Source organism: Microcaecilia unicolor, chromosome 4 (genome assembly GCF_901765095.1).
Source record: "Microcaecilia unicolor chromosome 4, aMicUni1.1, whole genome shotgun sequence".
Lineage (NCBI taxonomy): Eukaryota > Metazoa > Chordata > Amphibia > Gymnophiona > Siphonopidae > Microcaecilia > Microcaecilia unicolor.
In genome coordinates, this window is record NC_044034.1 from 147,970,659 (window position 1) to 147,982,683 (window position 12,025).

Consider the following 12,025-nt stretch of genomic DNA (forward strand, 5'->3'; position numbering starts at 1 on the left):
CTCCTGCAAGATCTTTTCCACACTTCCTACTTTTATTCAGCGCTTAGACGGCTGGCAGAGGGGGGCACCCTGCCAAGGGATGCCAGTGCTATATTTGAGGTTCACCTTGCCCTTCCCTCTGAGGGTCTGATGCAGAATGAGACTTATTAAAATACAAAAGAAAAAAATCACACACAGCACTGCAAAAAGTCTGTTAGAGTTTTGAGGCTTATCTTTATTTTGAGCATATATATTTTTTTTATCCCCTTGCAGTTCTTTTTTCCTGTGTGGAGGAGTGGCTTAGTGGTTAGAGCACTGGTCTGGCAATCCAGAGGTGGCCAGTTCAAATTCCACTGCTGCTCCTTGTGATCTTGGGCAAGTCGCTTAATTCTCCATTGCCTCAGATGTGTGTGTGTGTGTGTAATCTGTATCAACCAATGCTAATTATTATTTTGGGGAGAATAAAAAAACTAAGCTACTGTAAAAAGTGGCTTTTGTGCACCTTTGCACAGGGGTTGCCGTAAAAATTGCCTTTTTCTTTTTATATATATTAATGGCTATGTGCTAGTGTGTGTACTGTTATCAGCACCCACTGTGTAGTCAGTAAGGGTCACACGCTGTTCCTGTGCAAATCAGTTACGGGCAGATGATCAAAAGCCCTGCGCTGTACCAAACAGCGCCCTAAAAATTGCGCCGGGACAGCGCAGGGCTTTTCTGCATCGATGATCAAAGATCAAAGATAATGCATGCAATCTAAGCAGCGTTATTATCTTTGATTATCATGTTTAAAGTACGGGAGAATTGAGCCGAGCATGCGCTCAGCACAATTCTCCCGCACTTGTTTGACAGGTCTGGGCTGTCAAAAGCCCAAACCTGTCAAACAGCCTGCCCCGAGAACAGAACAACGAGGCCCCCCACAAACCCCCAGAAAACGTCGTGGCCGCCGCCGGCCAAACCCTCTCCCACCCTCCCACCCACCAACCGGGGGGGGGGCTGGAGGATCGGTGGGTCTCCAGCCCCCCCCCCCCCCGGTCGATGGATCACAGTTGGAAAAGATCCTTTGACCGGAGGCGGCCAATCAACGATTTCTGGGGGTTTCGGGGGCTGGAGACCCACCGGATCTCCAGCCCTCCGTGAACATGGGGGGGGGATCGTCGGGGGGGACCGGAGGCCCACCAGACCTCTAGCCCCCCGTTCGCGTTTGCCTTGGGGGGGAAGGGGGGCCTGCCAGCATGCAACTGCATGCTGGACAGGGCTCACCATTCCTCCCCAATGATCCAGCTCGGAGCTGGCGTTGATTTTGCTGCGGCCAGCGACCCAATCTTTGGTGCGCTGGTCGCTGATCATTGGGGATGAATGCGTTAAGTGCCAGTTAGCATGCATTTGCAAGCTAATTGCGCTAGAAGCCCTGTTTAGCATGCATTTGCATGCTACTTGTGCTGAGAGCCCTCGAGTGCGTTGTTTCAAGCGCTCGAGGGCTCTGATCATGGGTCGGCTGCAAACTCTGGTGCTAGTATGGTGTTAACAGCCTCTAGCGCCAGAGTTTGCTTTTGATCATGAGGGCCTTAGTGTGCAATAATGTAGCTGTGTTGATTAGTGCAGGAAAACACACCCCCTCAAAAGAAAAATGTTAAATATTTGTAGCGTGCAGTTAGTACTTACCACCGGATTGCTCAGTGTATCCTGTGCCTAACACAGCTTAGTAAAAGGGCCCCAAAGTTTATTTAAATTTAAGCTGTGGATTACAGACTCAGTCTTACTTAACAGATTATTTACAAAGAGAACCAGATGCACTAAACGTTTTGGGGGGAGGGGTTCCATTTTGTGTCTATAGAAACAATGCATAATACAGAGGCCTCTAAATCAGAGTCCTAAAATATCAGAGAAGAGTCCTAATATATGGTTAAATGATTAGCACTTCCTTAGTAGTCCTTTCACTAAGCTGCGTTACACGCTTATTGCAGCTTAGAAGGGCTTACTCTTCTTCTCTGTGATTCGTTCAAAGCATCTGTGAGCTGCATCTCTGTGACTGCTTCAAATCACCTGTCTGCTGCATCCCTGCTTCAAATCACCTGTTTGCCTCTTGTCTATGACTGCTTCAAATCACCTGTCTGCTGCATCCCTGCTTCAAATCACCTGTTTGCCTCTTGTCTATGACTGCTTCAAATCACCTGTCTGCTGCATCTCTGTGACTGCTTCAAATCACCTGTCTGCTGCTTTACTCTGACTGATGGAAATTACCTGTTTGCTGCATCTCTGCTTCAGGTCACCTCTGTACTGCTTGTCTATGACTGCTTGCTCAGTTTTTAATGATGCCAATCTTTTCTTACACCCTAGCTATTGGTTACTGCCAGTAGAAAGAAAGCTGCTATATAGTAGGTGATGTCATCAGACTGATCATCTCACTGATGGAATAGCTGCAGAAACACACATCCAAAATTTCAAATTCCATTTTCTCTTTGTACAGAAAATCATTTTAGCTTATAAAGTGAGTAGGTTCAAGCATGTGTTCACGTAGGTACAGCAGCGTTTGGTTGTTCTAATCCAATGACTGTACCTCATCCCACAATGAATTCTAAGGCCCGATATTCAAAAGCAAATATCCACATAAGGGACAGTTCTATAGAGGGCACTAAAAATTACCCCATTTGGTTATAAAATACAACCAAAACTTACATCTTGTAAAAGGCAGGTGTAAATGTTAGCGCATAAAGTGTATGACCCCTCATGCCCCACCCATTCCCCACCGATATGTACACCCCTTTTGCAGTTATGCACTAAAGCACTAACTCATAGAATAGTACCTAAGTGCAGTTAGGCACCTAACTACCATTTACTTGCATTTGGGCACCTGTCTTCCATTTGAGCGCCTAAAGTTAAGCATCTATTGGCACCTAACATTTGTTGCACTATATAGAATTAGGAGGATAGTGGGCAGTTCTATAACTGAGTGGTGAGAATTAGACATCCAGAAGGCATATAGTGGGATCCTATTCTAAGAAGGAACATAAGAATAGCCATACTGGGTTAGACCAATGGTCCATCTAGCCCAGTATCCTGCTTTCAGCAGTGGCCAATCTAGCTCACAAGTACCTGGCAGAAACCCGATTAGTAGCAAGATTACGAAATACCAAAGAATAGCAAGACTCCATACAGAATTCCAAGGAGTAACAAGATTCCATGCAACCAATCCTAGGGCAAGCAGTGGCTTCACCATGTCTATCTCAATAGCAGACTATGGACGTTTCCTCCAGGAACTTGTCCAAACCTTTTTTTAAACCCAGATATGCTAACCACTGTTACTACAACCTTTGGGAATGAATTCCAGAGCTTGACTAAGAACATAAGGATAGCCATACTGGGTCAGACCAATAGTTGGTCTAGCCCAGTATCCTGTATCCAACAGTGGCCCATTCAGGTCACAAGTACCTGTCAGAATCCGAAATAGTAGCAACATTCCATGCTACTAATTCCAGGGCAAGCAGTGGCTTCCCCAGGTCTGTCTCCATAGCAGACTATGGACTTTTCTTCTAGGAACATGTCCAAACCTTTTTTAAACCCAGATATGCTAACTGCTGTTACCACATCCTCTGGCAATCAGTTTCAGAGCTTGACTAAGAACATTAGAACAGCCATAGTAGGTCAGATCAATGGTCGATCTAGCACGGTATCCTGTTTCCAACAATAACTAGTCCAGGTCACAAGTACCTGGCAGAAACCCAAACTGTAGCAAGATTCCAGAATCCCAAAGAGTAGCAACATTCCATACAGAATGCCAAAGAGAAGCAAGATTCCATGCTATCAATCCCAGGGCAAGCAGTGGCTTCCCCATGTCTGTCTCAATAGCAGACTATTGACTTTTCCTCCAGGAACTTGTCCAAACCTTTTTTAAACCCAGATATACTATCCGCTGTTACCACATCCTCTTCAATGAGTTCCAGAGCTTAAATAAGAACATAAGAATAGCCATACTGGATCAGACCAATGGTTAATTAATTAATTTTTTTTGTTACATTTGTACCCCGCACTTTCCCACCTATTTGCAGGCTCAATGTGGCTTACATAGTACTATAGAGGCGTTCGCCAAGTCCGGTAAAGAAATAAATACAGGTGGTATTGTGGTTGAATAAGGAACATGTGTTTCAGTTACAATGGGGATCAAGGAGAGGAAAGATTATGTAGTGTCTATTACAAGCTTTGGTTATCTTGTGTTGCAGAGTGTAGGCATTTATGTTGGGTCAGCGGGGTATGCTTTTTTGAACAGGTAGGTTTTTAATGATTTCCTGAAGTTTAGGTGGTTGCAGGTTGTCTTCACAACTTTTGGCGGTGCGTTCCATAATTGTGTGCTTATGTAGGAGAAGCTGGATGCATAGGTTGCTTTGTATTTAAGTCCTTTGCAGTTTGGGTAGTGGAGGTTTAGGTATGTTCGAGATGATCTGGTTGTGTTTCTGAGTGGTAGGTCTATAAGTTCTGTCATATACAGTGGTGGAAATAAGTATTTGATCCCTTGCTGATTTTGTAAGTTTGCCCACTGACAAAGACATGAGCAGCCCATAATTGAAGGGTAGGTTATTGGTAACAGTGAGAGATAGCACATCACAAATTAAATCCGGAAAATCACATTGTGGAAAGTATATGAATTTATTTGCATTCTGCAGAGGGAAATAAGTATTTAATCCCTCTGGCAAACAAGACCTAATACTTGGTGGCAAAACCCTTGTTGGCAAGCACAGCGGTCAGACGTCTTCTGTAGTTGATGATGAGGTTTGCACACATGTCAGGAGGAATTTTGGTCCACTCCTCTTTGCAGATCATCTCTAAATCATTAAGAGTTCTGGGCTGTCGCTTGGCAACTCGCAGCTTCAGCTCCCTCCATAAGTTTTCAATGGGATTAAGGTCTGGTGACTGGCTAGGCCACTCCATGACCCTAATGTGCTTCTTCCTGAGCCACTCCTTTGTTGCCTTGGCTGTATGTTTTGGGTCATTGTCGTGCTGGAAGACCCAGCCACGACCCATTTTTAAGGCCCTGGCGGAGGGAAGGAGGTTGTCACTCAGAATTGTACGGTACATGGCCCCATCCATTCTCCCATTGATGCGGTGAAGTAGTCCTGTGCCCTTAGCAGAGAAACACCCCCAAAACATAACATTTCCACCTCCATGCTTGACAGTGGGGACGGTGTTCTTTGGGTCATAGGCAGCATTTCTCTTCCTCCAAACACGGCGAGTTGAGTTCATGCCAAAGAGCTCAATTTTTGTCTCATCTGACCACAGCACCTTCTCCCAATCACTCTCGGCATCATCCAGGTGTTCACTGGCAAACTTCAGACGGGCCGTCACATGTGCCTTCCGGAGCAGGGGGACCTTGCGGGCACTGCAGGATTGCAATCCGTTATGTCGTAATGTGTTACCAATGGTTTTCGTGGTGACAGTGGTCCCAGCTGCCTTGAGATCATTGACAAGTTCCCCCCTTGTAGTTGTAGGCTGATTTCTAACCTTCCTCATGATCAAGGATACCCCACGAGGTGAGATTTTGCGTGGAGCCCAGATCTTTGTCGATTGACAGTCATTTTGTACTTCTTCCATTTTCTTACTATGGCACCAACAGTTGTCTCCTTCTCGCCCAGCGTCTTACTGATGGTTTTGTAGCCCATTCCAGCCTTGTGCAGGTGTATGATCTTGTCCCTGACATCCTTAGACAGCTCCTTGCTCTTGGCCATTTTGTAGAGGTTAGAGTCTGACTGATTCACTGAGTCTGTGGACAGGTGTCTTTCATACAGGTGACCATTGCCGACAGCTGTCTGTCATGCAGGTAACGAGTTGATTTGGAGCATGTACCTGGTCTGTAGGGGCCAGATCTCTTACTGGTTGGTGGTGGATCAAATACTTATTTCCCCCTGCAGAATGCAAATAAATTCATATACTTTCCACAATGTGATTTTCCGGATTTAATTTGTGATGTGCTATCTCTCACTGTTACCAATAACCTACCCTTCAATTATGGGCTGCTCATGTCTTTGTCAGTGGGCAAACTTACAAAATCAGCAAGGGATCAAATAATTATTTCCACCACTGTATCTTGGGACTTGCCCAGTATCCTGTTTCCAACAGTGGCTGCTTGCTTTTGGTGCGTGGGGGTGCAATTATGAAGGCCTAGACCATGCAGTTCCAGTACTGGTAATATCAATATATATAAATGGCGAGTGTCGTACTCACTCGCAAATGCGCAGTAGAGACCCTCTCTGCCCCGCCCCTGCGTCAATACGTGATGACGAGGGCGGAACAGAGAGGGTCTCTACTGCGCATTTGCGAGGGACACCGCCGTCGCTAACTCTCCCCCCACCCGGAGTCGCCGCCGCCGCCACCCACCTTCCACCCGGTCGGGCCCTCGCTCCGCTATTGAAACAGCGAGGGCACGCAGCACACAGCTCTGCTGAGCTGCCATCGGCCTTCCTTCTTCTTCTCTGCCTGTGTCCCGCCCTCGACGACGTTACGTCACATGAGGGCGGGACACAGGCAGAGAAGAAGGAAGGCCACGGCAGCTGAGCAGTAGAGCTGTGTGCTGCATGCCCTCGCTGTTTCAATAGCAGAGCAAGGGCCCGACCGGGTGGAAGGTGGGTGGCGACGGCTCCGGGGGAGGGGACGAACTCGGAGGGGGAGCAGCAGCGGCGAACTCGGCGGCGGGGTGGGGGGCCTTTCAACCCCCCCCCCTCCTATACTAGCCCGTTTTTACGGGCTGAACGGCTAGTTTAATATAAAGAATAACCGTAATCTACAGACGGTGAAGTGTAGGGATATTTTTTTCTTCTGTGGATTACAAAAAAATAAACAAGGCCATCTGGTGCCCAGCAGGAGCAAACACATAAGCAAGCACCCACTTCCTCCCCTCTTCTAGCCAGGTAATTGAAAGACAAGGAGTCATGCAATTCACTGTTTTCAATAGGTGTGTTCAAAGAGGCCATTTGGAGACTACTTGGCTTCAGCAGGTTTCCATCTGTTGAGAACTAATTACCATTTGAAGGGGGCAAGGCAATGGACATGGAAAGAGAGAGAGAGAGACAAGATTCTTGAAGCCTAAGGAAAAGGGAAGGAGAATGACATATTGCAAGAGTGGAGACTCTGTGAGAACTGGATCCTGACCCTCTGAAGTGAGATAAGGATTCTTTTACTGAGGATGTGTTTATTTAACAAAAGGACTGAAATGTATCTTTTAAGGAAATGCAATGTTTTCTATGTACCTTTTGGCAATTGTAACAAACACATGACATATCCTATATGATGTATTCCTGGAGAAAACAGCTCTTTGTACTTTGGACTGAGAAATTCTATATAAATGCCTGGTCTGAAAGGCATGAGGGATGCTGACAGTCTTCTTCAGTTTGTCTCAGCATACTAAGGAATAGGCGTCCATTTCCATGGCAAATCCCTTTTGTTTATGTTCCCTTATTGCCCTGCTTTTTATTTGCAGCTACTAATTTCTTATTTTTCATACTCTTGGGTAAGAATAAACTTTATTAACATGAGAAGTGTAGAAATATGCTTCCCTTGCTCTCAGTGAAATACAGGCCTGTAAAAATCAAAGATCATCTCTGACACAAGATACATTTCACTGCAGCAAATGCTGAAGTGAGTTCTCAGAAAGCTGACAGGGGTGGGGTAATCTGCTCTGTAAACAATAAGCAGGCTGGCACCTGCAAGAAGTCATGAGGAAGATGTTTTGGCTAGTGGAAGATAGCAGTAGGTCAGGTGCAAGTAGGATGAGAACATCCAAAAGGGGGGCTAGAGGAAGGCTTGGGAACATGTGAAGTCATTCTTATCAACTGATAAGGACCAAAGAGTTCTGATGAGAAAGCTAGGGTCCATTGGGATCAATAGAGTCAGAAGGGTATAAAAAGGGCAGTCTGAAGGGTATCATAGTAACATAGTAGATGACGGCAGAAAAAGACCTGCACGGTCCATCTAGTCTGCCCACGATAAACTCATATGTGTATACCTTACCTTGATTTGTACCTGTCTTTTTCAGGGCACAGACCGTATAAGTCTGTCCAGCAGTATTTCCCGCCTCCCAACCACCAGTCCCGCCTCCCATCACCGGCTCTGGCACAGACCCCGTATAAGTCTGCCCTCCCCTATCCTAGCCTCTCAACCACCAACCCCTCTTCCCCCCGCCACCCAATTTCAGCTAAGCTTCTGTGGATCCATTCCTTCTGCACAGGATTCCTTTATGCCTATCCCACGCATGTTTGAATTCCGTTACCGTTTTCATCTCCACCACCTCCCGCGGGAGGGCATTCCAAGCGTTCACCACCCTCTCTGTGAAGAAATACTTCCTGACATCTTTCCTGAGTCTGCCCCCCTTCAATCTCATTTCATGTCCTCTCGTTCTACCGCCTTCCATCTCCGGAAAAGATTCGTTTGCGGATTAATACCTTTCAAATATTTGAACGTCTGTATCATATCACCCCTGTTCCTCTTTTCCTCCAGAGTATACATGTTCAGGTCAGCAAGTCTCTCTTCATACGTCTTGGAACGCAACTCCCATACCATCCTCGTAGCTTTTCTTCGCACTGCTTCCATTTTTTTCACATCCTTCGCAAGGTACGGCCTCCAAAACTGAACACAATACTCCAGGTGGGGCCTCACCAATGTCTTATACAGGGGCATTAAAACCTCCTTTCTTCTTCTGGTCACACCTCTCTCTATACAGCCTAGCAACCTTCTCGCTACGGCCACCGCCTTGTCGCACTGTTTCATCGCCTTCAGGTCCTCAGATACTATCACCCCAAGATCCCTCTCCCCGTCCGTGTCTATCAGGCTCTCTCCACCTAACACATATGCCTCCCTTGGATTTCTACTCCCTAAGTGCTTCACTTTGCATTGTATCAGGGCAGAAGGCTGAAGAGAGAGATCAGACTGCACCTGCTGTGTGAAATGTTGTCCCATCATATCTGGGGTGGGTGTAAGGAGGTAGAAAAACCTTATTTGCCCCATACTTCCAAATTGTATATTTCTTATGGTATGTAGATATATCAGAGAAATAATCCCCACATAATCATGATCTTCACTGATACTAGGCTGTCAGAGGAGGCCCTAACAGACTCCACTATAAACAGAAGCTTCTTTGTTTATAGTTGTTTTTGGTACTTACCAGGCCGGTGGTCCTAAGAAATTAGTTGGGGAATTTGTATGGGTGAGGTAATGAGTAACATAGTAGGTGATGGCAGAAAAAGACCTGTATGGTCCATCCAGTCTGCCCAACAAGATAAACTCATATGTGCTACTTCATATTTATACCTGACATTGATTTGTATCTACCATTTTCAGGGCACAGACCATAGAAGTCTGCCCAGCACTAGCCCCGCCTCCCAACCACTAGCCACGCCTCCCAACCACCGGTGCTGCCACCCAATCTCCGCTAAGCTTCTGAGGATCCAAACCTTCTGAATAGGATTCCTTTATGTTTATCCCACGCATTTTTGAATTCCGTTACCATTTTCATCTCCACCACCTCCCGCGGGAGGGCATTCCAAGTATCCACCACTCTCTTCGTGAAAAAATACTTCCTGTCATTTTTCTTGAGTCTGCCCCCCTCCAACCTCATTTCATGTCCTCTAGTTCTACCACCTTCCCGTCTCCGGAACAGGTTCATTTGCGGAGATGTTGGGTTTTTGGTTCTGAGGCCCAGCACCAACAGACCAAAACCCTTTTCTTTACAGAATACTAGTGTAATGGATATTAACACTCCTAACATTTGAACATCTAAATTTGGCCGGCACCTGTGTAACTTACAGTATTGTTAGTTATGTCGGTAAATGGGAGCCTCACTTATGTGTGTCCCGTGTTCCACCCCTGTGGATGCCCCCTTGCAAAATACACACTATGGGGCAGTGGCGTAGCTATGTGGGGCCAAGGGGGCCTGGGCCCCCATAGATTTGGCCCTGGATCCCCCTGCCGACGACCCTCTCGACCCCCCTCCTGTCGTCGTCGCCTACCTTTGCTGGCGGGGGACCCTAACCCCCACCAGCCGAGGTCCTCTTCTTCCTGCGCAAGGCTTCGTTCTATTTCTGAGTCTGATTTCCTGACTCAGAAACAGAATGAAGCCTTGCGCCGGAAGAGGACCTCAGCTGGCAGGGGTTGGGGGTCCCCTGCCAGCAAAGGTAGGCAATGGCGGCAGCAGGGGAGGATTGGTATCGGGAGGGGGGGGTCAAGAGGGTCATCGGAGGGGGTCAAATTTGGTGGTGGTGGTGGTGGCGGTGGTGGGGGGGTCGGCAATGGCGGGGAGCGTTGGCAATGGTGGGGGGGGGGTCGGCGGCACCGGGGGGCTAAAATGTGCCCCTTCACCTCGGGCTCTGGACCCCCCTCCCACCAAAGTCTGGCTATGCCCCTGCTATGGGGTCCTTTTACCAAGCTGCAGTAGGCGCTAGTGCATGCTTACTGCAGCTTAGAACGGCTTACCATGGGACATGCTCAGGTATCCTGTGGTAAATTCCAGGTTAGCACACCATGAGCTAAAAAATACTTTTTATTTTTGGCATGGGGTGGATCTTTGGTGTGTCTGCACTAACCAGCGCAGTGGCATTGTCTCATGCCAACTGATTACCACATGAGCCTTTACCACCAATAAAACAGGTGGTGGTAAGAACTCGCATGCTAATCTTTTAATAGCCACATGCTAATGGGAACATTAGTGCATGGCCATTAATAAAATAATTCTAAAATTGACCATTTTACTGCTGCACTGAAAATGGCCTTAGAACACTGGACAGACCTATGCATGGGCACGCTACGGCCACTTTTCAGCGCTGCTTTGCAACAGGGCCCCTATGTAAGTTAGTCGGGTATTTTCAGATTGGCGGGTCTGCTGGCATGTACATGTGTGTGTAAATACATACATATATGCTAGCATTCTAAACATTTATGTGCATAACACATGTGTAACCATCTGCACCACAGAGGCAGATTTACATGTCATTAGTGTACTGATTACATGTACTGTAAATCTTTCTTTTTTGTAAACACCGTCTGAAACCATGTGCCGCATGTGATCATGCAGTTTAAATGCACAGCTGTTATATCAGCCTCTCTGTCTGTTGTGTGCTGGTATAACATGCTTTACATCCAGTAAAAAAGATTATTACCCAAGTGTACATTATTAACAAGGTGATCTCAGGTATTGCTTTTAGGTAATGTGGTATAGTATAGCTGTGATTTCATCACTTGCCGTTTTATCTCACAGAGAATGAATCTGAATGATGTAGATAACATATTTCCTTATCAGATGTGATTTCTTTTTGTCAAGATATGGGGATGCTTGACATTTTGCTTGCAGTCCCCCCACCAAAAGTTGCTGATCCTTCTTGTTCGTGCTGTGCCCACTTTTAGAAGACCACCATCCTAGATGAACTCCTGGAGAAGGCGCATTGTTGAGATTGCTTCCATGTAAAATCTTACTTTTGAGTTTAAAAAGTATTATTTTACATGGTTGATCCTGGAATACAAACCAGATTTTATAATCCACTTTTCTGTTGGATTTTCCTTGTGTTTTATCTTGTTTCTTTGTGTCTGAGTATCACTGTTTATTTTCTGTTCCTTTGCTTGGTTGTCTTTACAGTAAAAAGTATTAGTTTTATTTTTAAATTTGATGAGCCATTAGCCTTTAAGCATATACCCCCAAATTCTATACATCGTGTTGAGATTTCCATGCAAAACAGCAAAAGTAGAGGCTGACAAATGCACAAACCAATTGTCAGCCTCTACTTTTGCTGTTTTGCTTTGACTCTCCGTGGAGGCTCCTCCTGTCTTCTTGGATGAGATTTCCATGCAGAAATCTCAGCATATTCCGTAACATTTCGCATAACCTAAATGGATAGCAATCTAATCAGCGCTGATAATTGGATGTTAACAAGCAATCATCAGCACTAATTGGCATTAATTAGAATGTACATGCAGTACTTGCTAAGCGTATTCTGTAACATGATACCGTAAATTCTAAGTCATATAGTTGAAAACAGAGGCGTAGCCAGAAAACAGATTTTGGGTGGTCCTAGGC